This window comes from Pinus tabuliformis, chromosome 8 (genome assembly GCF_031772625.1).
Source record: "Pinus tabuliformis cultivar Carrire ecotype Pingquan chromosome 8, CPIR1, whole genome shotgun sequence".
In the NCBI taxonomy this organism is placed as follows: domain Eukaryota; kingdom Viridiplantae; phylum Streptophyta; class Pinopsida; order Pinales; family Pinaceae; genus Pinus; species Pinus tabuliformis.
In genome coordinates, this window is record NC_142294.1 from 1,640,459,503 (window position 1) to 1,640,484,828 (window position 25,326).

Sequence of the window (25,326 nt, forward strand, 5' to 3'; positions counted from 1 at the left end):
AACATAGCTTTTGGGAAATACGGAATGGTCACAGTGCTAGGTTCTGGAATGATGCCTGGAACCAGATGCCCAAACTCTCAAGTGTTCTCTCTGCAATGACCATCCCAAGCAGCCAGGAGCAGCAGCAAGCCAAGGTGCATCAATTCTGGACACAGGAAGTGGAGAACGGATTCAGGAAATGGCAATCAGGCAATAGAATAACCAACAGCAATAGCCCCCAGGAGACAGCAGCACTAGAAAACGAGTTAAAAAAAAGAAGAATCAGATATGAAAACAATGAGGACATTCTCAGATGGGGCTACCTACCTAAGGGCACCTACTCTACCTCAGAAGCCTACAATCTGTTAGGCAACTTCCCCATCAGATCGGATCCTCTATGGGACAGGATATGGAGCTTCAAAGCCTGGCCTAAAATATCACACTTCCTCTGGTTGGTTGGGCACAAGAAGATTCTCACATGGGACAAGCTAAGGAAACGTAATTTTCAAGGACCTTCCATATGCCATAATTGCTTTCAAAATGAGGAAACATTGCAGCATCTCCTGGAAACTTGCTCAATAGCCACTCATTTATGGGAAAAGGTAGAGTTCAGATGCCAAAGGCGATGCAGAGAAGCTGACGGTATCATAGACACCATCCGTCAATGGCCGAAAAGACCTTACAATTGTGAGATTCTCAACCACTTGTGGAATATTATCCCGGGCACTCTATTATGGAACATCTGGAAGGAGCGGAACAGGCGCATATTCAAAAATCAAAGTAGGACCACTGAGAACATCTGGAACAGCATTCACAGCAATCTCCAAGAAACCATGCTTCTGAGAACATGGAATAAAGAGGATCTCCCTACAACAGACAACGAGAAAAACATCCTAGACAACTGGAAGTTGCAGCTGCTACAAGAGCCTACCATGCATCAGACAGCGAACCGAAAAGGCAAGGAGGTTACTGGTTGGACTGCCCCACCCATCAACTCATACAAACTTAATTTTGATGGAGCCTCGAAAGGCAACCCTGGGCCAGCAGGATTTGGGGGCATCATAAGGAACCACAGCGGCTCTCCCCTACAGATCTACTTCGGCAATATAGGATGGGATACCAACAATTCGGCGGAGTTGGAAGGGATGTGGCAGGGGATCCTGGTAGCAAGACGCCTTAATCTTCAACCGCTGATTGTAGAGGGCGATTCACAAATCCTCATAAACATGGCAACTCGCATTCAAAATGGCTCTCAAGCCAGGAAGGTAACTAACAGCTGGAGATTAGAGGCCAGGCTAAGCAACATTGCTTATGAACTGCGCAATCACAATGCCCTTTCCTTCCATCACACCAAAAGAGAGGGTAATAAGATAGCTGATCTCCTGGCAAATATTGGGGTAGACTGTGACCAGCCTTTCCTAGAAGGCAAACTGGATTGCATCCTAAACAACCAACAGAAACAGGACTGTGAAAGCATACTCCACAGGGATGCTGAATCCCCGGATGCGGGTGATGACCTGTCAAGGGGGGACGTGCCACATGCCCAGCATGTGCCGCCCCGTGGTAACCTTAATGAGCCTGGTTCGACCGCCGTCACAGTATAATGGTTAAGCAGAGAAGCAAAGGGCATTCAATGCAAGGCAGAGGTTCTCGATGGTGGCGCAGAGTGCAGTTAATGCTCGGATGCAGAGAAGGAATGGCACACGTTATCAAAAGAGGATGTGGGTGCATTGGCAGGTTAAAGTTAGACGGGTGCGAGAGCAGAGAGGCTGTGAGGTGGTGGATGTTAGGCCTCTTGCTGCAATTCAAGCTGTGGTCGGCCGCTGCAATTCAGGTTGTAGCCGGAAGCAGAGGAGGCAATTCGAGGGGTTTCTGGTTCAATTGGATTCGAGAAGGGCTAACTCGCGTGCAGGAGGAGGGTGCTCAGAAATCGTTCCATTGGTGTGGGCATACGCGGGTGGCAACGAAGAAAACATGGTCAAATTACGGGAGCGACAGCCCAGCAGACGAGGACCAGGGAGAGGATCCTCTTCTCGAACCCCTGCAGCAGACGAGCATCACCATTGTTGTTGCTGCTACTGTCATAGGCGGGCAAGAGCCACACAGCTCCCATGTGGGCAATTCTTGGAGGTCGGTAGCTCAAGCGAGGGAGGGCCATTGCTTCCGGCATTTGGCTCGGTGGTGTTCACTCTGGGTAGCTCAATGGACAATGCAGGAGTCAAAGCCCACATTTCTGTTCTCTTCACAAAAATCCCTGAAGATTCTGGAGCCGGAAATCCTCTGGGCACGATGGAGCAACCTCCAGAAGGCTCGGGTAAGGACGCGATGGAGAAGCCTCCAGGAAGTTCCGGTAAGGACAGCCCTGTTAAGGAAACTACTGAGGTGCTGCCACCGAATGAGGCAGGCAATTTGGGGGAGGAGACTGTGCAATGCACCTCACCCCCATTGGGGCCAGCACCTCCGGGCATTGATGAGGACAAGTGGAAAGCGATGTGGGAAGGAGTCCCTGAGGGACGGGGATGGTGCTACGTGGTGGAAGACCCAAGCCTCTGCGAGGACCAGGACACTGAGCCTCGACTCCATTCGGTTCCTCCTCTCTCAGCTAGAAACCAGGACTAATGCTTCTGCGGGTATGTCGGTTCCGGATTTCACTATGCTTGCTGGTTGGCAGTTTCTGAGTCTGTCTTTCTGGTTTATGTATGTCGAGTCTAGTCTCAATTCTCTTTACTGTTGGGTTCAGTTAGTGTATGTCGGAAGCCCTTGCGTGGGCGGTCTTGGGTCTGTTCAGAGTAATGAGGTCCCTTAGCATGCTGACTCTCACATCCTTTGGGCCTCTAGTAGCAAATCGATTTTGGAGGGTCTCTGTTAGTCTGGAAGGTAATTTTGGAAGGTTTGTAGGTGCTGCCCCTGCGAGGGAGCTTTTTGTCTCAAGGTTAAACTATCCAAGGTGCAACTGCTGGCCCTGGAATGCCTGTCTCACTGTCTGTAATGTTTATTTGTAAATATAATATAATAGCCTAGATAGTCTTTTAACGATAAAAAAAAAAAAACTTACTTGTTATAGATGCATTATTTTGAGGGGGCTGCGTTTTATTTTTTTATTAAAAAAAAAAATTGGCGTTGATTTTGTCTTTTGTCAATTAAATAGAAACTTGTTATTTTTTATCTATTTAATTAATTTAAATGGGTTGAAATATTTTTTTTATTAAATGGTGTTTTTTTAATTATTTAAATTTTTTTTTTGAATGTATAAATGAATTTAGAATTTTGAAAAATAAATTGGGATACTTAAATTGTGTAGGGTTTATAGGTCAAGCTTGTAATTTTAATAAAATTTTGCTAGATTTCAGTAAAAATTGGCTGGAAAATGTAGAATAATTAGACTATGTTTTTTAGTTAGAAAAGAAAAAGACGTTTTCTTTTTTTACTTTATTAAATTACAAATGGTAAGATTCTTAATTTTAATTTATTTAGTTGTTTTTAGGATAAATTTTAACTCAGTTTGTGTTTGACTTTGTAAAGATAGATTTTATGATTTTGCCCCACTAAATTGGAATGAAGAAATTATAGTTTTAAGTTATTTAGTCTATGTAATTTGAGTTTCTTACGGATTTTAATGCTCTGAATCCTTTTATATATTAAAAATATAATTTAAACAATGAAATATTGACATTTCTCCAACAAACCAGTGCTCTGATTTTGACTAAAATGCTAAAAAAATCATCTCATTAGTTTGTTCCGTTATAAATAGAGTGATAAAAGAGACATTGAAAAGCACAACAAAGATGTGGGATACTATTGAAATATGTAGAGGGGATGAGTGTAACAAAAATCCAATGATTTTGAGTTGTAACAACATGATATGAATTCCATTGATCAAAGTCATTATTTGTTAAAATATATGTTTTTTGGTTGAGGCCTTGTGAATGAGGTAACTTTCATTTGCATAATCATTTGAAAATGAGAATAGAAGAAATACCCAAATTCACAACTCATAAATCCATGTATAAGAATCAACATATATTCTTGTAGCATATATTTTTAAAATAACCAAAATTATATAGGAAGTGTAAAAATCTCAACCTACAAAGTTAGATGATTGAGTTAAAACCAAAATAATTTTACATCTATCAACCTCGAATAATCATCAACGGTATAATGAAAAGAAAATGGTCATTTTCAGAACACTTTAGGAGGAAAATGACCTTTAACCAAAACAGAGATAAAAGCTCAAGTAATCATCAAAAATATAATGAAAATCAAATAACCATTTTCACAATTAAGAAGAAAATAACCTTTAACCAAAACAGAGATAAATACAATGCTACCAATTTATCTCTCAAGAATTAGAGCCCCTTAACCCAACTTCTAACAACATTTCAAAAAGGAACCCACAACTAAAATTTAGTAAAAAGGTTTCTTCTAAGAAGCACTACATATATGGGCACATGACATTAAAATATCGTTTAGAATTTTCCCAGGTTGATAGGTCTGACGTGTTTGGAATTGACACGTCGACTCATGAACAAGCAGGTCATATGCTTTGACATGTTTCCGTTGAATAAAATATGTGCTTGCCTATGAGCACATCAACTTTTTAAAGAGGCCTTTTTAAGGGTAAATTTTCTCTTCGGCTAAACTAGAGATGGAAAATAGTAAGTCTTAAGTTTTGGTTTGTTTCGGGTGTTTAGAGGAATGGGTAATTATTACCATTGTATTTTTAGGTGAATTTATGTTAATTATTATCATTATATTTATAGATTAATTTAATGTTTAATTGAGTTGTTTTTTGGGTGGTTAAATTTTAAATTATTTAGTAATTTTTGTTTTTTTAATAAATTGTACAGTTGAGTGAGAGTTTTAATGTATTGAATTTATTTATACATTAAAAAATATAATTGAAAATAAATTAAACATTGAATTCTCACAAAGAATTAAGTGGTCAAATTTAGACATGAAAGGTCAAAAAACTGTTTCATTAGGTTGCACCCTCATTTGATTGTTTCCTTATAAATAGGATGATAAAACAAACATTGCAAAGAAAGACATAGATATGGGATATATTTCCATAAGGATATGGATATGAGAATGTAAAGGGATGGTGTAACGGCCCTGGTTAAAAGTTTATGTAATAAAACTTAATAAAAGCAAAATAAAACCATGGTTAAGGGACACTTATTCCAAGTTGAATGTTGGGTAAAGGTATCCTAGTGAACATCACTTTTATGGCTAAGGGAAATTGGCAAAGGCAATGACTAAGGCATTAAAAAGGAAAAAAAATATTTTTGGCACATTTATTTATGAAAATAAAGAAAAATAAGAGCAAAAGGGAGGTGAAAGGTCATTGGTTGCATGTGAGGAGGAAATTGAAGGAAAATAATGGAAAATGAAGAAAATAGAGGCCTCATTGATAAAAAGGCTTTTGAGGATTAGTTTATGGTTTTTTGTGAGCTCCTTCTCTCTCTCTCACTCTTGGACACTTAGAGTTTTCTTGGAGCTTTCTAGTTTTCAAACAAGGAAACGAAAAGCGGGCAAAGGAAGGACTAGGAAAGGGAGGAAAACAAAGATCAAGCAAGGAAGAGCGGGATCAAACAACTTCAGGAGGAATATGTGCAGGGAACCTATTGCATGTGTGATTTCCTAGCTGGTTTGGACATGCATGGCTTTGCATGTTGGTATATGGTTCTCTTGTTGTCAGTACCATGGTTTTGTCGGGTTATGACAGTGGTTTTCAGACTCGCCTTGATTTTTCCGGATAGCCATGGTGTGATGGGATTATTTTCTTGGTTTTGAGCTTTAGAATTGCTGGATGGTTTCAGAATCTGGGGTGGAGGTGGTCTCAAGAAAATGCCAAAGGCCTAGGAATCCCTTGATCAGTTTTGGTGGGATACACGGTAAAGCAGGAGGGTGGAGTCTCGGTTTACGGCTTATTAATCCGGCGTCGATTATGGTAAAGCCTGAGAGGTTGGTGTCTTAGTTTAGGGCCTAGTGATCCGGTGTGGATTGCGGTAAAGCCTAAGAGACAAGGAGACGAAAAATTCCTCAAAGATAGTGATAAAGTCTAGAGGCATTCCAAGCTCGGTTTGATTTGTGATCTCAGTGTCAGTTTTGGTGAGATCACAGTTTGGTGAGAGTGGAGGTGGTTTAACCTCTAGATTCCCTTGGTTGTTTTGGATTGGTTTATCCATGAGATCCCACATTCATGCTTCGAATATGGCATGGGGGTGACTGGTTGAAAGAAATATTTGGTTTAGTGATGTCTACAGTCGAGTGGTACGTGGAAGTCTCGGACCTGGTTGGCTTTTCCTATGTTTAATAAAAGCTAAGTTCTCTTTCTTTTGTACTTGTTAATATGTGACTTTAATGGTTGTTATCCCATTGTTATTCTCATGGTTTAATGTTGGTTATAAGCATGGTTATATGATTGGTTATTGTTATGGTTATTCCATGTATTTACTTGTAACTGAAAGGATAATGGATGCATGACCTAATTGATGTCAAAACATTTAAGGGGAGAGGGTGGTGATTCTTCTTGTCAAGTTCCATATGAGTTGTCAGTCATTTATGCTTTGTCTTGTATTCATTTCTTGTAGACTGCATTGATGCCAATTGTTTGACAGAATGTCAGTCCTGGTTGGGGATGGTCATGCCTAGTCCTAGAGTCAATTTTTGATTTGTAACTCTTGTCATTATGTAAATTATGGATTTTGAAAGTGTCATTGAGTTTTACGTAGTGACCTAGGATCTGGGCCTAAAAACGTGGCTCAAATCCCAGAGACGCAGGCACAGCACTGGGCAGAAAATTCCCTAGACGCACGCATACCCATGTTGTGGGAGCGTCTCGGGCCTTCTGGATGCATGCTTGTCCATATCAAGGGATCGTCCCGGGGTTTAATGGTCTAAAACCTTAGTGGGACCCAGGGGCTGGTTATCTAAGTCGTTAGGATGGTTCCTAGGAGTTTTGTTGCTGATGTGGAAGGTATGTATGGTGTGTTTCCGTCGGTTCCACTTCCTTAAGGTGACTTAGGAGGTCAAATCATATCATAGTTACTTCTCGAAACATGTTTACCCTGGTTGGACGGTTACTTGGGTAGATGTGGGAGGAGGGAATTATAGAGTGGTACCAGAGCATGATTCACCCCTCGGACTGGATGGATTGTGTGTTGGTCATGCATTCATGTCAGTTACACATGCGTTAATCATCCTTGTGGTATATATGTTTGTTGTATATGCATGGTGTCAGTCATGATTGTAGTTATGTCACCATGTGAAAGAGGATGTTATTGCGGAGTGTGTAGTAATGAATGTGTGATTGTTTATGCATTTTTATGCATGTAATTGCTTACAAGTTGTCAAATGTGCATTGATATGGTTTTTTTTTCATGGATAAGGTCATGGAATGTGTAGTTGATATGGCCATGCATTGATGACTGGACTCTAGCTAGAATGATGGTAATATGCTTATGTGTTATTTTTCTATATGTTGTCATGATTATGTTATGCATGTATTACGTTGATTTTTTAATCTTGTAGACGAGGTAGCCTCCCTGAATTATGCTAGGGTACATTGGTTTATTGTGATTTGGTTTAGCTGACATGATATACCTTGCAGGAAGAATATCAAATATGACTGCAAGATGGTAGACTATAGTTCATGAGGCTCTCCTTATGGATCATATGAGTAGCTGGTGTTGGGAACTCTTCTGATTTGGCAGAGAATTGAGAAGCTTAAAGGAAGAAATAAGGAGTTGCAAGGTAGATAATGACAGAATCATTCAAGCACAGGAGAAAAAAGGAGAGGAAAATGTAGAGATACTTCAGAGTTTGTCAGAATTGCAACAACAGAGACAACTTCGAATCAGCCATGAACAGGAGGGCAGAACTAATGTGGCATATGGCAGTAGGTCTCATCGTGAGTACAGGTCAGATAGAGAGGACACGATCATAGATGGAAGGTCCTTGGATACTTTGGATAGGAGGGGTGATAGACACAAGTACTATTCTAGTTTTGGTTCTGACAAGCATTATGATCGTCAGCATTGTCATCCTTATAGGAGGAGTGACAAGGGATATTTTCCGGATGAGTTTAAGAAAGAAAAGCCACATACATTCGATAGAGAGATGAAGAAATCACAGGATGCAGAGGCATGGTTTCTTAGTATGAAGAAGTTCTTCAGATTACACAATTATTCAGAGAACATGAAAGCAAAGATGGCCACTTTCAATCTTAAAGGGAAGGAAGATATATGGTGGGAGGATGTGAATAATGTTAAAGGTATTCAGGAGGATGACTTGACTTGGAATGAGTTTGAGAGGCTCTTCAAGAAGAAGTATTTGTTAGAATGGTACTATGATACAGAGCTAAGGAGCTTTATAAGTTGCAGATGTATTCCATGACAAATGATGAGTATACTAGCAGGTTATTGGGGTTGTTGAGATATGTGGCTTACCTCAAGGAGGAGAAGGCCAAGATTCATATATTCAACAGTGGACTTCCAGTAGCATACAGAGACTGGATTGAGTTCAATGAGCGTAGATCATTGGAGGAGGCCATTTGAAAGCTAAAACATTGTTATGAGCAATCGAAGCGCAAATTTGAGCATAAGCATGACTTGAAAGGAAATGAGAAAGTTAAAGGAAGATGGACAACAAATCTTGGAAGACCTAAAGATGCAGGTGAGAAAGAAAATGTAGTCCCTTACAAGAAGTTCAATATAGTTGAGAAGGAACATGGAGAGATGCAGACTAGAGGCGATGGTAGAGCACCGTTGTAGTGTTGGATATGTGGCAAGGATCATTGTAAGAGGGATTGTTCGCAGTATCTAGGGTGGTAGACCCCAGATATACAGTGCGCATGAGGCGCATACAGTTGGGGATGTTGATCATAGTATTCCTTGAATTTATATAGCTATGGACAACTGGAAAGTGGATCATCAGACATCTATCATTGAAATGGACGGTAAGCTTTGTGATCAAGTTGTTTCTCTTTTGATAGGTCCTAGATCTAATTATAGTTATATTAATCTTGACCTGTTGGATAAGTGTGGTTTGAGAAAAGATGTGCATGTAGAATATTAATTGATATAGTTGGCTACAGGTACAAAGAAGAGATTTCACCATTGGGTAAGAGCTTGTGCATTTGAGTTAAATAGTATGTTTACAACAACACATTTGAATGTACTGCCATTGGGATCGTATAACATGCTTTTGGGTATGGATTGGTTGTACCTTCACAGGACCAAAGTGGATTGCTTCGATAAGGCCACAGAGTTTGTGGATGATAATGGGGAAAAGATAAATTTTCAGGGAAAGAAGAAGCCTACATCAGTGAAGATGGTTACCGATATGCAGTCTAAGCGTAGTTGCAGAAAAGGTTATGTGATGTTTGGAGTGCATATATCTAATGATAAGGGTAAATATGTTAGGGATGCAAAAATATTCAAGAGGTACCTTGTATTGTTGTAGTATTAGGATGTGTTTCTAGCAGAGATTCCAAAGTCAATTCCTCAAAGGGAAGTAGATTTCTCTACTGAGTTGGTGCCATGGGTTGAACCAACATTGAAGGCACCTTACAGGATGAGCACTCCAGAGCTAGTGGAGTTGAAATTACAGTTAAAGGAGATTCTTGACAAGGGATACGTTAGGCCAAGTGTATCGCCTTGGGGTGAAACAATGTTGTTCGTAAAGAAGAAAGATGGTACTCTTAGATTGTGCATTGATTACATGCAGTTGAACAAGGTAACGATCAAGAATAGGTACCCATTGTCGAGGATTGATGATTTGTTTTATCAATTGAAGGGAGCAACAATGTTCTCTAAGGTCGACTTGAGATCAGGATACCATTCGGTATGCATCAAGGAAGAGGATATCTACAAGACTGCGTTGAGGACCAGGTATTGGCATTATGCCTTTTTTGTAGTTCATCAGTTTGACTAATGCCCCAACTACGTTTATGTGTTTGATAAATATTGTGTTGCGTCCTTATTTGGACAAGTTTGTTATTGTATTAATTGATGACATCTTGATATACTCCAAGAATGAAGAAGAGCATGTCGAGCATTTAGCAACAATGTTGAGATTGGTAAGAGAGCATCAATTATATGCCAATCTTAGCAAGTGCAGTTTATTTTAGACAAAGGTGCATTATTTGGGACATGTTGTTTCCAAGGTTGGCATAGCAGAAGATTTAGAAAAGATAAGGGCCATCATGGAGTGGGAAGCTCCTAAGAATGTGGATGAGGTGAGATCATTTTTGGGATTGGCAGGTTACTACAGGAGGTTCATTTGGAATTTCTCATGCATTGCATATCCTATCACATCCTTGCAAAGGAAAGATAAGAAGCTCAATTGGACAAATGAATGTGCAGCTAGTTTTGAGCAGCTAAAGAAGTTGTTGACCGATGCTCCAGTATTTATGATTGCATATCTGGATAAAGAGTTTTTTAGTGTGTACAAATGCACGTAAAAGAGGACTTGGTGGAGTCATTGTGCAGGAGGGATAGGTGGTGTGCTATGAGTCCAGGAAGTTGAATGTGCATGAGTAGAACTACGTGACTCACGATCTTGAGTTGGTAGCTATTATTCACGACTTGAAGATGTGGAGGCATTATCTTCTTGGTAGGAGATTTGTATTAATGAGCGATCACAGTGGGTTGAGATACTTGTTTGACCATCCTAATCTAAATTCCATGCAAGCTAGATGGTTGGCTACCCTTAGTGAGTTTGACTTCGAGATCAAATATATTAAAGGAAAAGACAACTGAGTTATAGATGCTCTTAGCAAGAAGGTACAAGTGAATCATATAGCAACTATGAGCTCTTATGGGACATAGTTATAGGATAGGATCTTGCAAGTAGGACAACAAGATAACAAGTACATGGAAATCAAGCACATGTTACAACAAAGTATGGGTATAGGTATAGGTACAGGTGATCAAGATCTAGACTATCGTCTCACGACAGATGGTTTGGTGAGATTTAGGGACAAGATCTATGTGTTGGATTGCAGTGAACTCAAGAAGCTTATCTTGAGGGAGTTTCACATCAATCCATACTCGGGTCACGTAGGATATCCGAAGACATTGATAGTGGAGAAGAAGTTCTATTATTGGCCAAATTTGAAGAAGGAAGTGGGAGAGTTCGTGGCTATATGTTTGGATTGTCAGTAGGTAAAGGCAGACTGTAAGCATCGAGGTGGTCTACTATAGCCTATTTTGATTCCGAAATGGAAATGGGAGGTCATTTCCATGGAATTCATTACAGGTCTTCCAAGGACAGTGAAACAACATGATTCTATTATGGTCATGGTTAACAGGTTGAGTAAGGTAGCTCACTTCATTCCAGTGAAGAATACATATTCATCTAGTGAGGTGGCACAGGTTTTCATCAAAGAGATCGTGAGATTACGTGGTGTTCCAAAGAAGATCATGTCAAACAGGGATGCAAAGTTCACTTCCAAGTTTTGGTAGGAACTATTTGCAGGTTTGGGTACAGAGTTGGCCTTCACTACAACTTATCATCCGCAGACAAATGGATAGACATAGAGGGTCAACAGGATCTTGGAGGATATGTTGAGGATGTACACGATGCACCAACAAAGAAGATGGGAGAAGTATCTTCCATTGGTTGATTTTGCATACCACAATGGTTGTCAAGAGTCATTGAGGATGATTCCTTTCGAGGCACTGTATGGCAGAGATGTAATACTTCCATCAACTAGAGTGATCTAGTGAACAAGGTACTTATTGGACTGAATATGTTGGTATACATGGAAAATGAAAATTCAGGTTATAAAGAAGAATATAAAGGCAACATAGGATAGACAGAAGAGTTATAAGGACCAACACAAGGCATTTAAGGATTTTCAGGTTGGGGAACATGTATATTTGTGCAACAAGCCCAAGAAAAGCTCTTTGAGGATTGGATCATGTGCCAAGTTGACACCTCAGTATTGTGGGCCTTTTGAGATCCTTGAGAGGATTGGACCAGTGGCCTATCGACTTTAACTTCCTCCAACATTGAAAGTCCATGATGTTTTCCATGTTTCATTGCTTAAGAGGTATATAAAGGATGTTGATCATGTTATTGATTGGTCTGCATTGCAGGTGGAGAAAAATAATTCCAGCCAGAGCCTCAGTGCATATTGCAATGGAAGCAGCTCATGCTCAGGAACAGAGCCATAGAGCAAGTTAAAGTGCAGTAGAAACACTTTTGGCCTGAAGAAGCTACACGGGAGATGGTGGATCAGAGGTGGGCCATGTATCCTTCATTGTTTGTCAGTTGATACAAAATAGTTTTGGTTTGATGGTTGGCATATGTTTTGTTGATGTTTTGGTATATGTACATATGTATATGGATGTAAATACTGCCACACGCTGTGTTATAAATCTCCAATAAGAATTATCGTCGTTGTCTTGTCATGTTGTCATGATTTTTTTCTTTTGAGCAGGTCATTCATTGTAAATAGTGCAACGAGCTAAGTTATAAAGCTCCATGGGTAGTATGTTTAATTTTTAGTGGTTTTTTTGAGGTATTGGTGTGGTTTAACACTGAGGACAATGTTCCCCAAGGGGGAGGGGTTTGTAACATCCCCTGGTTAAAAGTTCATGTAATAAAAGTTAATAAAAGAAAAATAAGACCACGATTAAGGGACACTTTTTCCGAGTTGGATGTTGGGCAAAGATATCCTAGTGAGCATCACTGGATGTGTTTATGCCTAAGGGAAAATGACAAAGGCAATAGCTAAATCATTAAAAAGGAAAAATGTATTTTTGGCACATTTATTTATGAAAATAAAGGAAAATAGGAGAAAAGGGAGATGAAAGGTCATTGGTTGCATGTGAGGAGGAACTTGAAGGAAAATAATGGAAAATGAAGAGAATAGAGGCCTCATTGATAAAAAGGAATCTAAGGATCAATTCATGGCATTTTGTCAGTTCAGTTTTGGATCTCTCTGATTATTCTCTCTCTCTCTCTCTCTCACTCTTGGACACTTAGAGTTTTCTTGGAGCTTTCTAGCTTTGGAGAAAGGAAAGGAAAAGTAAGAAAATGAAGGACAGGGAAAGGGAGGAAAGAAAACATTGATGAGGCTCATCAATAGGTAAATTATATGCACCTTAATTCCACTCTCCAACTTATTAAAATCAATTTTCTCACATTTATTTACATATTTTATTATATTTTTATTAGTGAGAAGGGTAAAGGAGAGATGTTATGTCATGTGGCATAATTTCCATTAATTGTAGGATTTGGAGCCATTTTTGGCTAATTTAAGTGCAGGAACTCAAAGTAGACAAGAAAGAGGAATTTTAGGAGATTCGATCTTCCTCCTTAACTCCTCAATCACTCAAAGATTCCTCCACCAGATCTCATCATCTCAGAGTTACAAGCAGCCAAGCCCACTGAGTTCATTGGCAGCCAAACCAGTGATAGTTGAAGACAAGTTAATCTCGAAGTTCGGGAGCCAAGCCTCCCTAATTTTAAGGAAGTTGTTGGTAGCTTCAGTTGTATAACTAAGAAGGCCTACTACCTCATTAGGATTCGACTTTTTTCAAGGTAGCCAAGAGGCATTTTAGAGCTAAGACATTGTGATTGATTACTCTTATGTATTTTTGACATTTTGATGAGAATGAGAAGCATTTTATTGATCCAAAGCTGAGTTGACTCTTTTTGTATATGTCTTCTTAGATTACATTCATAGTTAGTTGTTGAAGTTATTTCTGCTTTATTTCATTTACAAGTACTTGAATTATTGTTTAGTTTTGATTCCATTAGTTGAAAAGGTAAATTAGTGGTACAATAGTGAAAGTGAATACTTCAGAAAATCTTGTGATAGTGGCCTCTTCCTCATCTCGCTCATGGGATCATGGTTTGAGGGCCCCACTCTCACAACCCTTAAAACAAATTTGTCTCTTTAGGTCATTGCATGGCTAGGGTTCTTGATTGAGTAGATTAGTGTTTATAATTCCTTAGAAGTACCTGCAGTTATAATTTTGGTTTCTTGAAGTTGTTGTAATCTAGAAAGCATTTCATTTCACAGATTTCGCTATTAGTCATCAATAACTCTGTTTTTTCTAAACTCAACCCATCTTTTCCATATGTAAATGAAGTTATGCATAAATGAAGGAAAGAATGTGTGTTGTTGCAAGAGTTTTTCATCTGCTGGGAAAACTCATTCCACCAGCCTCATCCAAGTCTTCTTCACCCATACTGGCAAAGTCTACCAACCCCTAATCCAAAATCTCTGTAGCAAAGCAGACATCTCCCTTGAGAAAATCTAACCATCTTTAAGAGTTGGGCTAAGCCTTGGGAAGTATTCACCTTGTCTATGCCTTATCCCACCATCAGACACATTTTCCACAATTTATTCCACCTCTCCTACCTTCATATAGCTTTCAACCTATTTCCTGTAGTAAACCAGGACTTCCTGTAGTAAAACCAGGACATCCTGTAGTACTATAGGAAACCCTGTAGCAGCCTGTTTTAAGCCCGAATTGAGCAAAAATGATCATCTGAGCTTAGGTTAGGCCTCCACTTGGCTTCCATACCCTCAGTACCATTCTGGACCTATTTCCCCATGCCTTTCTCCCCTGCAAAAGATTAGATTGGTTCACTTATCATTTACATTTATAAAATTGAAAATAAAAAAGACTCTTTTCTGCAATTTCTAGTTAGTACATGCATACAACAATCATAGTAGTTTTAGGATAATTTACATGCTTACTTAGTCAAAATAACTAGATGTTAGAATGCATGGTTAATTTATGTCTCTTTTGCAAGTAATATGCGTAAGTGTTTAGCTGGATAGTTTCATGCCACTTCATAGCACTTTCTCATTCAACATTTTCATTTCCTAGAGTAGGCAACATTTCCTTCTGCATTAAAGATAGTTTTCCATTTGCTGTTATTAGTTAGACTCCTTCTAGTCAATAAAAGACTGGTTTGAAAAAACCTAGTGGTCTATCGCCCCAGTTGAAAAGTTACAAGAGTAGACCATTGCATCTACTGTGTATACAACACTGTCACCTCCAAGTTTATATAACCCCTGGGTTGATGAAGTAAAGTTGGTAGCCCTAGGAGTTGCAACATCCTTGCTGCAATACTGGAGCTCATCACTTTTTGGCACCGTTGTCGGGGAGGTGTCTAGGTAGATGTGATTTCTGCTTTCCTTTCCATTTAACATTCAGTAAGTAGATGCAATTCCTGCATTCCTTTTTATTTTTCATTTAATAGATATTTGAAATCTTTTCTTTCTTTCCATTCTGCAAGTAGTTCCATTCAGCAAATAGTTGCAAAATTCTACTTTCTTTCCATTCTTCTAGTAGTTCTGGAAAAAAACCCTAAAAAAAAAATCATTTCATGCCTTATAGGAGTAGAGACAACTTAGGAAAATTTTTGCCAAATAGCCCCACACCATCTAAAAACCAACCTTCCCTCTTCTTTAGTGGCTGTGAGCTAGAGGATCCATTAGGCAAACAACCAGAGATCTTTGAAGAGCCTATTAGGGAAGAAGAAGAAGAAACCATTCCACCAACCTATGCGATGGCTGAAAATAGAAAGGGGATTGAAAACAAAAATGGAGTTGAAAACATAACTGAGGGTTATCTTCCCATCAGAGAAACTAATGGAGATGGTAGGATGAAAAGCATAAGCCCCTCTCCCCTTCCTCACTTCCATGTCTTAACCTTAGAGGACCCTGATACCTTTTTGTTTGAGTTTGTTGTCATATGCAAAACTTATGATGATACCTTTAACGAATAGGAGTTGAAATTGTTCCCATCCACCCTTAAGGATGCAACCTTGCGCTGGTTCATGGGTTTACATGCGGACAATATCACTTCCTGGGCTCAAATGCAACAAGCCTTCAATAATAAGTACATGGATTATTGCAGGTCCAAAGATACCAAGGAGGAAATCTTTAGAATGACCTTGGGACATGATGAGTCTTTGGAAGATTATGAGGAAAGGTTCCAACTCAGCTACAAAAGGGCCAGATGCACCCTCGATCTTGAATCACTTAAGCTAGTTCTTCTTAGAGGCATCAGGGAAGATCTCCTAGAAACCATAAACATGCTATCGGGAGGGGACATCTACCATTTATCCTGTGATGATATCAAGACAATTTTCAAAAATCATTCTAGGGCAGCCAGAAAGAAGGGTAGGGCTAGTCAATCTTTGGCCAGCTTATCCTCCTGCAACACATCCATCAAAAGTGAAATTGGGAACATGTTGTAAGACTTCGAGAGTGAAAATGGTTGCATTCCCTTGCTTTGCAAATGGACACCATGCAGATCAAGAGGAAGCAGGAGGAAGAAGAAAGAGCCTTAGTTGTATTTTTCCCTAAATGCACCAGAAGGCACCCTAGAAATGAATGTCCATTGAATCTTATAGAGATATGCTCGGTCTATGAGGAGAACCACTCCACAGAAAAGTGCCCTTCTCTGCCTAGATTGAAAGTTGTGTATCAAGGAACTGAAGGTGTGACTGAACAACTCTGCTATATCAACCAAAGGAGGCCTCAAGGACCTCGACCATACCAAAAAGGCATGCAAGGGGCATCCTATTCATATTACAACCCTAACCAGAATGAATTCATTCCCCCTTGGTGTCCTCCTGCTCATCCTTCATGGTCCACACCTTCTCCCTAGTCTTTTGCACCTCAATACTATTCCCAACCTGCCAATCAATCATTTCAGCCATATGCTCCCCCACAACCTCAGTGGAATACACCATCCCAGGGGTGGAGGCCCCCATACAACCAATCTCCAGCCTTACTGCCCCCACCTCCTTCTTAACCACAACTGCTTCACCCTGCTCCACCTAAGCAACCTCAGATGCCTACTCAACCAAATCCAAACCCGAACAACAAACAAGGACAACAGGTCTATAGAGGGGAGACATCTTACCTTGACTATGTTGTGGAAATTTAAGAAATCAACCTCAGATTTGGAAGAGTGCTTCCAAATAATCAACCTCCATCTCCACCTGAGGAGCTTGAAGAGGAAAAGGAAAAGAATGTTCCTCAAGCCAATCCACCTCCTTTTCCTGAGAGATTAATCCATCCTATCCAGCACACCCGATAAGAGCCTAAACTTCTGGGTGAATTGAAAAACTTGTGTGTTAAAATCCCACTCCTCCAAGCTATCAATGATGTCCCCATCTATAACAAGTTAATCAAGGAGAAATTCTCCAAACATCCTAGGACCCAAAGTATCTAGACCCTGGAAGTCCTGTGGTAGATGTACACATCAATGGTATCATTGTGCCCCATACGTTGATCGATCTTGGGGTTGCCATCAATGTGATGACCAAGTTCAATGGTTATCCTCTCATCCTTTGAAGGCCATGGTTAGCCACTGCTGATGCTTACATAATTTGCATGGTTAGGAATATGAGGCATTTGTCCAAACAATTGGTCTTGTACCCTCCTTCTCAACCATCTCTAGAGCATGAATTACCTCTATGGTTGGAAGAGGAGGAGGAAGATGAAGTCTACTCCGCCACCTTGTACCCAATATGTACCCTAGATGTAACTATAGGACGGGGGTAACGTGATGAAGACAACCTGATTGATCAAATTCTCTAGAATCAACCCCCTAACAACATGTCTCTTAATGAGTTAGTAAATAAAGTTGAAGATAACCCTTGGAATGATTTGTGCCTAGCTGACTCAAGTCCTACTCCTGTCAAGATGATAGAATTTGATTCAGAAAGAACATTAAAAATCAACCCCTCTCTCTGCAAATCAGGAAAAGGAGTTATGTGACATGCTAAGAGAACATCTGGATGCCTTTGCCCACAATTATAAGGAAATGAAGGGAGTACACCCTTTAGTGTGTACTCACCACATTTACATCAAGGAAGGCTGCAAGCCAATGCACCAACCTCAGAGGTGAATGAACCCAACCCTCATACATATAGTTAAATAAGAACTACAAAAGTTGTTGGATATAGGGTCCATTTACCCCATCTCAGATAGTGAGTGGGTATCTTCTCTAGTTTTGGTTCCAAAGAAGAATGGAAAATGGAGGATCTGTGTGGACTATAGAGAACTAAACAAAGCCACAAAAAAGGATCATTTCCCTCTACCTTTCATTGACCAGGTGTTGGATGGTCTTGCAGGAAAGAAGTTCTTCTCTTTCCTGGATGGATTCAGTGGTTACAATCAGATCCAAATCAATCCACAGGACCAAGATAAAACCACCTTCACTTGTTAGTGGGGTACCTTTTCTTATAGGGTCCTTCCTTTTGGATTATGTAATGCCCCTACCATTTTTCAGAGGGCAGTCCTGAGCATCTTTGCAGAGCTATTCCATGACTCTGTTGAAATTTATATGGATGATTTCACTCCCTATGGGTGAGTTTTCCTAGAGGCTCTCTCTAACGTGGGGAAATTATTAAAGGAATGAATTGAAATGAACTTATCCCTTAGTTCTGAGAAGTATGAGTTCTTGATGAATGTAGGGACTATTCTAGGTCACTCAATATCCCAGGAAGGACTGCAAGTAGACCCAAATAAAATCACTATCATAAAGAGGGTCCCTACTCCTGAGAAGAAAAAGGGATGTCAGAAGTTTCTTGGCCTTAGTTGGATACTATAGGAGATTCATAAAGGACTTCAGCAAAGTAGCCTCACTTTTGTTTGGACTATTGGCCAAGGATTCTGAATTTGTTTTGGTCAGAAAGCTACCAAGAGGCCCTAAAAACCCTAAAGGACAAGTTGAGTACTTCACCTATCCTCTGAGGCCCAAATTGGGATACTACTTTCCACATCCATGCGGATGCATCTAACAAAGCTATAGGAGCAGCTCTAGGCCAGATATATGACAAGCTACCTTATGCCATTTACTTCATCAGCAAAAATATTTCCAAGGCTGAATTGAACTATACTGTGACTGAAAAAGATTTCCTATTTGTTGTCCATTCCTTGAATAAATTATACATTACATCACTGGTTACCCGACCTTTATACATACTAACCATGTTTCTACTAAATATTTGATGAACAAGCCTGATTTGAATTCCATAATTATTAGATGGTTACTTTTATTACAACAGTTTGATCTAACAATCATTGATAATCCTGGTAGAGAAAATGTAGCTGCGGATTTTTTGTCTAAACTTGATTTTCCTGCATGTGAGGAAGGAATGGTTGATGATCAGCTACTAGATGATCATTTATTTGCTATTTCAGTTCTCTCTCCATGGTTTTTTGACATAGCCAAATGCTTAGTGGCTACACAGTTCCCTCCAAATTTGTCCTCCAAGGAAAAGAGTAGAATTGTAGGAAAGAGCACACCATTCACTTGGATTGGGGGAATTCTCTTCAAGCTAGGCCTAGATCAAATTTTGAGGAGATGTGTCAGGGAGGAGGAATAATTTGACATCCTTCTAGACTGTCATGATGGGCCTTATGGAGGTCACTTTGCAGCCAAGAGGACAACCTTCAAGGCACTACAAGCTAGATACTACTGGCCCACTCTCCACCAAGATGTAAGAAGATATACCAGTGGATGTGACTAGTGTCAAAGAATGGGGAAACCTACTCTTAGGGATGAAATGTCTTTGCACCCTCAAGTGACTCTTGAGCCATTTGACTAGTGGGGCATGGATTTCATTGGGCCCATTGATCCACCATCACGGAAGAAAAAGTACATAATTGTGTGCACTGATTACCTGACAAAGTGGGTTGAAACCAAGGCTGTTAAGGTAGAAACATAAGAGAAAGTAGTTGAGTTCTTAAGGGATAATGTTTTTTAAAATTTTTGGTACCCTAGAGAGCTAGTCACTGATCAGGGCGCTTAATTCACCTCACACCTAATTGAGAATCTGTTGCGTCAACATAAGATCAAGAACATGAAGTCAACTCCTTACCATCCTCAGACCAATGGATAAGTAGAGGTTACAAACAGAGCATTGGAAATCATTCTCACAAAGGTTTTGAGCAGCAACATAAAATATTTAGTTGACATACTAATGGAGGCCACTTGGGCCTATAATACAACTTGGAAGATAATCACTAGCTTCACCCCTTATGATTTGATCTATGGGAAGAAGGCTCTGCTCTCCATTGAGTTTGAGTACAACACTTTGAGAATGGAAGCACAGTTTGATTTGGATGTTGCAAGGGCACTGAAAGAGAGGCTACTCTAGCTCAATGGTTTAGATGAATTCAGGATGTAGGCCCTCCTACACACAGAGGTGACTCAAGCACAAAGAAAGGTTTGGAATGAAAAAAAAATCAAAGACAAAGTTTTTCAAGAAGGTGATTTGGCTCTTCTATATGACTCCAGATTCAAGGACTTCAAAGGCAAATTGATGACTAGGTGGCTGGACCCATATCTGATAGAGAAGTGCCATGACATTGGGGATGTCAAAGTAAGGACCATTGATGAAGAAGGTATCCCCTTGTTGGTTAATGGATATAGATTGAAATCCTGTAAAAGTCCTCTGTCAAGGGAGGAGTTCATTAGTACCATTAGTAACGAAGTAAATGTGCTTAGAAGTGTCTCAACTTCCAACTCACCAAATTCTTGAAGACCGTTTTATTTTTGGAAAAAATGAAAAAAGAAAAGAAAAAACAATCAGGGACTTAGGTGAAAATCTCTATGAGGCACTTGAGGCCAGCTTTTCGGGTTGAAAACCTCCTTGAGGAAGCCCAAAAGAGAAAAAAAAGAGGTAAAAATAAAAATATCCCTAGGTGAAAACCTCCCTTGACACATCTATGGCAGGCAGACAGGTTGAAAACCTCCTTTTGCCTTTCAAAAAAAAAGAGAAAAAGAGAAGAAAAAAAACAAAATAACATGGTAGGGACTTCAAACCTCCCACTAATAAAATTTTGTGATTTTTGCAGGTTTTAAAAGGAAACAGAGGACACCAATTTCAGAGGACAACAAGCCAAGCAACACCCCATTATTCCTTCATTCACTTCATATCTTTGATCCCTACCATGTCTCCATCATCCATCCTCATTTCCAGGCATCAAGAACCAGTTAGTAGGCAATTTTTTGACTCCTACAGGATTTTTTGTAGTTACTACAGGAGTTTCTTGTCGTACTATAGGATGTCCTAAAACTCTACAAGAATGGAATTTTGGTTAAGAAATGATGATACAAGCATGTTCTGGGTTGAAAGAGGGGACCATACACCTCACCACCTCTCACCCAACACCAACTCATGACCATACCACCCTCTGTGTCCATCAAAAACCACTCAAAATAAATAAATAAATAAATAAATAAATATATATATATATATATATATATATATATATATATATATATATAGATATAGATATATATATATATACAAAAAAATATAGAAAAGTCCAAGGGCCACACCATCATTTTCCTCACTCGCCTACCGCTCCATCTCCCCAATTTCCACCCCTTCACTCCTACATTACCACCTATTCCTTCTCCAAGTGAAAAAATAGAAGAAAAAAAATGATGAAAAAGGCGGCTACAAGTTTCATGTAGTAACTACAGGAAACCTTGTAGCAACATGTGCTCTCATAGTAACAACTCTCCATTCACTCTTCTTCAGCACCAAAGCAAGCAAGGAGCTCCAACACCCCTGCAAACATTGTGACTCCTATCTAGAGCTTAGCAGTAGAAACAACAAGATCAAGCACAACCACATCAATAGGAAGAAATATAAAAAAAAAACGATCAATGGAAAAGAACTTACCTGAACAAAAAATCATAGCAGAGCCATCCTCTAGCATGCAGCAACCAAGTAAAGGAAGACATAGGTATGGCACCTTATCCAAGTTCTTCCGTAGGTATGATATAGTAGAAGTGTAGGAAAAATGAAAAATTCTATTTTATAAGATGGAGATGGCTAGTTAACTTGGCCACTCTTAGCTCGAAAACAAAAAGTGAACTCCTAGGCAGCTGCACGTGTGGAACCATCACATAAAAAAGGAACGAGTTAAAAAGGTGGTCGATTTAAGTCATGGGAGAGTGGGTGATGATTACGAGGAGAGGTTGCATGATAACTAACAGTGGGCCAACGACCCATAAGAGGAAATCCCGTACACTTCCATCCAATACAATGCTCCAAGGAATCAACCATAAAAAGAAAATTTTATGAACTCTCATGCACCATTTGTTCATTTCAATATTAGAGAGGGTCGGGACCACCTTGGAGAGTCATCGAGGAGGAAAACTTGTTTCAGCCACCCTACAGGAAACAACAACTACAATAAATGCAGGGAGCTACAGGAAACAATTGAAAATCACAGAGAATGTTAAAAGGAGGTGCAAAGGGTCCAACACCTGAGAAATTCTCCTCATAAAAAGCATCACAATGAAAGGTAGGGGGCCCATATCTCTTATGCTTTGAATTGGTAGCTAGGGATAGAAAAAGATTTTTTAAGTGAAAATAGGGGGCTTGGGAGTTAAAAAAAACCGTGAATAGGTTGAAAGTGTGCGGAGATAGGAGAAATTGTAGCCATTCATCACCCTCAGCCACCCTAATAACTAAATCTAAGCCCACTAAACTCCTTATAGTCATCCAACTAGAAAAGGAAAATGACAGGAGGGTTTAACAAAAGGGAACCCACAAAGACATCCAAAATACACCTCCATCCCCCTGTGGTAGAAATATTCAAAAGACATAACTGGTTGGGATTATTTGAGCTACTTAGAGGATATTATGATGATGTAGCTCAAGAGTTTTCCATGGAACTTAATCCTCAGGCTAGGATTAGTGCTACCATGGTGGTAAGACGACTGTCAATCACAATCACTCCCCAAGTAATTAGCAAAATCACCACACTTCCTCAAGGGATGCCATGGAGAAAGGAGGATAAGGCTGCAAACACTTTTTCAAAGAAGAAATTATTCTTAAGGGATGAAGAGCCAATTGGGGATAAAAATGGGATAAGAAGGGAAAGCCTTCCCTACCCTTGGACTGAGGTAAGTTATCATATTCTCAAATATATCTCTTGTGAAGGGAGGCTCGCTATAGTCTATGGATATCAATTTAGGATCCTTCATGAGTTGAGATTTGGAGAGGGGATATGTAGCGACATCAGACTCAACATACCCTACTTCTTACTGCAATCAATAATAGACATGAGACTAAAAGTCCAAGAGGGAAAACATCAACAATTGGCCCACCATGGAATTTCTAAGCTAATACTATAGGATGCCCTGAGCTAGCTCAGAATCCCCATTCAATGGTCCACATTCAGAGACAGGGACAGAGAGGCTGTGATTGATATACAAGCCCTTGAATATGACAGGGACCATACCTCTAGCGTCAAAGAAGAGGAAGAAGAGGAACCTGAAGAGGAAGAAGAAGAAAAGGAACCAGAGGAAGAAGAGGAGGCAGAAACAGAGAAAATAGAGGAAGAAGAAGCAAAAGAAGAAGGAGAAGAGGAGAAAGGTAAAGATAAAGAACAAGAGGAAGAAGCAAGCCCTGAGGAACACCAAGGAAAGGGAGGAATCTCCAAGGTTGTCTCGTGAACCAACTAAGAGGGAGGCAACTGCTGCCTTGACATCCCTAAGCACACCTGTCAAATCAAAAGGGAAGAGACAGGGGTAGACTCCCCTATATTTCAAAACAAGGAGGAGCACTAGGATCGAATAGGGGAAACCACAAACACCCACCAAGACTCCTATCATTATTGAGGACTCACCAAAATAGCAAGAAAATCTAGTCTCCCTGGAAATAAAAGGTTAAGGGGGCACATCAAAACAAGGTTCCCCAAAGTCTCGAATCACCTATGTTCGGAGGCCTATTACCAGGTCAGAATCAACAAAGGAAAACAAAGAACCTTTGACCCCATTTCAGAAAGGAAAAATCCTCCTACAGGAGGCATAGATGGTCCTACAAGAAAATCTGTCAGCACTATAGGAAACAAAGAAAAAGTAGCAGGAAGGACAACAAGGACAAAGGAAAGGCAAGGAAGCAGAAACACAAGTGCAGGATGAGGCAGATGCTCCAAAGACATCAAAGGAAGAATCCCAAGAGCTACAGGAACCTAGCCCACAACCAAATCTAAGCTCTTATTACACATTCATTGAGGGAGGCAGGGTAATACCACATAAATTTTCCATCCCTCTCTTCTTTGAGCTTGAGAAGGAGAGAGAGAGGACATTACACTGGATGAAAATTGTTAAATCAAAGAATGTAGAGGATGTGGGCCATATGGAAGAGAAGCTACTAGATATGGGTAGAGAGTTGAGTAGGATAAGAGACATGGAGCAAATTATGAGATCTCAACAAGAGGCAGAAAACACATGGTAGAGGAGGCAGGTACAAGAAAAAGAGAGCCAATTGGCCACCATGGCAAGCCTCTCCATGGAGGCATTCTAGCGCAGGATAGCACCAAAGTCATATGCCTTGTACCTGAAATATCAATGGCTGCAATTTCATATAAAGACACTAGAATAATGGGGGACTATGCCTTTCCAATACTATAGGTAGTTCATTGAGCTATGTGACCAAAGAACCATAGAGGATAAGGCCAACATATATGAATTATACTTACACAACTTGGCCTTAACAAACTTGAATGTGTGGGACCCCAATGCAAAGTTGGAGGACTTACAACTAATGGGCCTTGCATCATGGATAATTCATGAGGAGGCAAGGGCTAAGGAAGTGAAGAGGGTGTTGGAAAGAGAAGAAAAATATCCCCTTTACATCAGATCATAACAAATCAATTCTATGGTTGTCATTAGCACCCACAACATCATCGCCAATGATCCCCATCTTGCACCAAGATACCTAGCTACACAAGAGCAAGAAGTCACACATTTTGAGGACACCTTGAGATTGCTAGGGGATGAAAGCCAACAAGCATGCCAAAGGAGATAGGGAACCCTACCATACAGCCTAAGGATCAAGGAGTATCATTCTCTTGAAACAATGAGAGATGCACTAGAAAGGACCCCACTGTATAAGAAGGCACTACGAAGACTCAAAATCAACTGGATTGCTTTGAAACTCAGTCCACCATTGCTATTGGGTATGTTAGAAGGAAAAAAGTAGGAATAGGAAAGAAAGGAGTGGGAGGAAATAGAGAAGAATGCAGGATTTTACCCATAAAAGGAAAATATATCAACAGAGGCCTGGGACATCAGAGAGGCCACAAGAGAAATTAAAGACATGGACATAGATTAAGTTGCTCATAGGATGAGCAACACTTTCAGTAGGGGGATGATGATGAGGCTTATCAATAGGTAAATTATATGGACCTTAATGCAACTCTCCAGCTTATTAAAATCAAATTTCTTGACATTTCTTGACATATTTTATTATATTTTTCTTAGTGAGAAAGGTAAAGGTGAGATGTTATGTCATGTGGCCTAATGTGCATTAATTGTAGGATTTAGA